This window comes from Chrysoperla carnea, chromosome 2, assembly GCF_905475395.1.
Source record: "Chrysoperla carnea chromosome 2, inChrCarn1.1, whole genome shotgun sequence".
Classification (NCBI taxonomy): domain Eukaryota; kingdom Metazoa; phylum Arthropoda; class Insecta; order Neuroptera; family Chrysopidae; genus Chrysoperla; species Chrysoperla carnea.
The window spans coordinates 80,575,583-80,579,591 of NC_058338.1; the positions used below are offsets into that span (position 1 = coordinate 80,575,583).

Sequence of the window (4,009 nt, forward strand, 5' to 3'; positions counted from 1 at the left end):
ACGCCTCCGAAAGAGTAAACAGAGATCTCAAAATGAAACTGACCATTTTGCTAAAGCAATACGCCCCATCACATAGGGAATGGGACAAATATATACATTATTTCCAACATGCTCACAATAGCCAGTTTCACGAAGCCACCCAAAACACCCCAGCATCAATATTCCTAAACCGGGAAATGGAAAGCCCTCTCGGCTTGCGTTGGAACCTCCAGGAGTTAGTAGGTGTCGAACCCCCTCCCTCACAGGATAACGTTAATGAGGCCCTAGAGAAGGCACACGAACGCCTCAGACGTTTTCACAACGCAAAACGGCCCCAGCAACACCATTTCTCCGAAGGCCAAGTGGTCCTGCAAAAGGTGCACGGATTGGCCAATTTCGACGAGGCGCAGAAATTCATACCCAGGTGGTCTACGCCCCGACGCATTTTACGCTTCACGTCACCGGTCTCATGCGAGCTAGAGTGCGTAGACACTCATACGCGATATAAAGCCCACATTGAAGACATTAAGCCCTACAATGAGAGAGTAGAGGAAATGCCGTAGCATTTTAGCCAGTGGGGGTGGATGAGACGATACTCATATTTCCACTCGGATAATACCCTCCTGGATCCAAGGCTACAACAAAAAAAAAACAAAAACAAAAATAAAATAAAAAATTTTTTATTAAAAAAGTAAAATAAATTAAAACTTCATTAATTGTTGCCAATTGGGTCCAAAGAATGAATGCTTGAGGAAGTGTGTGTATACGAGGAGTGTCGACTTAGGCTACATCACACCCACCGAACAAAAAAAAAAGAAAAAAAAAAAAAAATTTACAAAAATTTACAAAAAAAAAAAAACAAACAATGTCAGTAAATATTCAAATTTAATCTAAAATTAAAAACAATTGAGTTCCCCAAAAAATCATTTCAAAAAAAAAAAGGAAAAAGGTCATAACTAATTTTATTTATTGATGCATTTAAAATACAATTTTTTTTTTCTCATTACAATTCATAAAAATAAAAAAATGGCCGAAAGTGGACACCCGAATGGCCAGGCACACGACGCACAAACAGAGAATCGCACGCAGCATCGCAAGCGGTAAACACGGCGCGAAAGGTCGTGATTGGATCACGGCGGCACCAGGCACTAATAAAACAAAAACAACAAGTGACCTGATGGTCTTCTGGATAAAAAAAAAAAAAGGACTTAACTTTAACCTTTGCATCGAGCAAGTAAAGAGCTCGGAATTATTATATTGATTCGTGATCAAAAATTAATCAATCGACATCGATTATTAAACAAGTAAAATAAAATCGACATTAATTAAAATTGGACCGACATTGTGGATTTAAAAAAAATTAATAAATCAACAACGATTAATAAACAGAAGTAAAATAAAATCGACATTAATTAAAATTGGACCGACATCGTGGATTTAAAAAAATTAATAAATCAACAACGATTAATAAACAGAAGTAAAATAAAATCGACATTAATTAAAATTGGACCGACATCGTGGATTTAAAAAAATTAATAAATCAACAACGATTAACAGAAGTAAAATCAAAATCGAACTTTAATCAAATCGGACCAACATCGTAATTATAATTAATGGATCGACAACGACTTAATAATCAGAAACAATAAAACAAAAAAACAACGACCGGTACTCACGAGTAGTGTCCTGGTGATACAAGTTTCGAGTGGACGACCGCATGGTTATTTCATCCTTTGTTGTCTGGGAATTCAACATCGCCCATCAACGGCACACCTCCGCATGGAAACCGATTCGATCTACACGATATAAAGGAAAATCTAGTATACCTCGAGGATCACCCAGTGAATCCGCTGTGTGCTGCTGCGAATCTCTCCTGGCCGTCCGGTTGTTCAGCCCCCGGTCCCGTTTCGTTAATGAATATGTAAGTCTGCATTTATCTGATTTTTTTTTTTTCTCTTTACCAAACTAATTATCGGCCAAAAAGGACATATTCTAAAACAAATAAAAATTGACATTAAAAAAAAAGGTTGGAGGTTTACCATATATTTTAGATTTAGGAAATAATATTAGTTAAGTTTTTTTTTATTACCGTGTGTGGTGATTCCGGGTGCATCCGTTAATCAACCCGTCGAGTGGCCCTTGTCCCATTAGTGTTGGCCAATAGCCGCATATTAACGACAAGGGACAACCACTCTCAATTTCACGGCACCAGGTGGTGGTGAAGACGATCCAATTAATTCGAAGATCCATACATCTCGCCCGTACTGTAACGGCAAACGGCCCTTGACCGAATGTGCATATGTATATGTATTCCTATTATTAAAAAAAAAAAAAAGAAATAATATAGTAACATATCCGTATGCACCTTTACCTTTAAAAGAAACTCACCAGGAATCACCATCGCCAATATTAATATTAAGTTGTGTTGTCCTAAAACAAATATTAAATTTTTTTCTATTTTTATTAAATACAAAACCTAGGTTATGTATCTACTCATTCACATGTCAAATAAATTGTACTAAATTCACCATTGTTTTGCAATATACGTTTGATAAAACCGAAAGGAATGTAATTGTGAATAGTAGAAACGATTTATAAAATTTTACTAAAAAAGAAATTGAATAAACAGAATATTGAAATTTAATTGAGATTACTTACGTTTGTTCAAATCCATTGACACTTAAGTAGTACCAAACACAGTAGTGCCAACTCCATATAACTAATATCGATTTAGTAGATCTTCTCTTGAAATTGCGCGCCATAACCCGTCCGATCAACAAAAAGACTTCCACTGCGACATCTTATTTATATTCGTTTCTCTAACTAAATTGAGAATCGTTTTAATGATAAAATGAGATTTTTATGGTTTGAAATTTTTGAAAGATTTGAACTACCTGATTTGAAACAAAAAATGCCCAATTTGATAAATTTTTCAATCGTAGCAACTTTCCGATGTAACAATTATACTTTTTAACCAAGTTGGTAAATTGAAAAAACTTTAAATCAAAAGATAACAAATATATTTGAGAACAGAAATCTTTGTAAATACTTCTCTTAACATGATATAAAATTAATGTGAGTAATTATAACGAATTTGATATTCTACGCTTCATCTAATAATTTGACAAACACTAAGCTTCATCTAATAATTTGACAAACACTAAAAATGAGATTTTGAGCAATTATAAACTATTGTTTAGAAAAACTTATCTTGTAAAAAGTACATTTTATCAAGAAATTTCAAAGAACTTTTCTTTCAAGAATTTTGTGCTGTTACCAAAAATAATTTATGTTACTTTTAAAACATTAAATGTTTAACGTTGAGGATTTTGAAATTTTAAAATTTCAGGACAATAAGATTCTTAAAATCCAAGCACCCTATACCTTCTTTGTGGGTTTTAGTTTACAATATACACAGTAAAAACATTGATAGTAAAATTGTAGCATACAATATTGTTCTGTCTTATATAAGACACAATAAAGTGTATAGTAATTTTATTTTCTTAAAGTTTTTCGTATATATTTATGTATGTATATATATTGAATTGTTGGTTCGAGGTTGGCTGGTTTGCTTGCTTTAGTATAGAAGGAGTTCAAAAATTTTGAGAACCCCTCTGAATTTGAGTAAAAAATGACTGAGAAAATACTAAGACAAAAGGATGTCGCTCGTAGATTCGAATGGTGACCTTGGATTTGGCTTTAACTTTGACCATGAGGGTCAAGAAGATTTTGGTGTCAGGACATTAAAAATTAAATACTTAATTTCAAGATACAAAAATAAATTGGAATGAAAGTTGTTTTAGGAAGATACGCAAGAATTGAATAATATTAGAGATTTCAATAAAACTTTATAAATATATTTTTTGATTGACAAAGTTTCCAAAAATCGAAAATAAGGCCGAAAAAAATATGAATAATATAGGTTATCGTTTTCAATTGGATATTTCTATATCAAAAAATCTAGAGAGTGTGATAAAAAACTATCTAAAATATTTAGACAATCTTGTAGTTCATAATAAAATTTAAATTT

The 4,009-nt window shown here is 32.8% G+C and overlaps 1 long non-coding RNA gene across 3 annotated transcripts; it reads right to left on the reverse strand.

Annotated features, from left to right (window-relative positions):
• Positions 1 to 699: 699 nt before the first annotated feature.
• Positions 700 to 2,404, reverse strand: LOC123291741. 3 transcript variants are annotated; one of them, XR_006534971.1, is made up of 4 exons: positions 2,368 to 2,404; positions 2,069 to 2,292; positions 1,656 to 1,971; positions 700 to 764 (listed from the first exon to the last, which is right to left on the reverse strand). It is a non-coding gene; the product is annotated as an uncharacterized LOC123291741 (long non-coding RNA). The 3 variants fall into 3 exon arrangements; XR_006534970.1 differs by lacking the exon at positions 700 to 764 and adding an exon at positions 925 to 1,127; XR_006534969.1 differs by lacking the exon at positions 700 to 764 and having other exon boundaries at positions 1,542 to 1,971.
• Between the last annotated feature and the right edge of the window lie 1,605 nt (positions 2,405 to 4,009).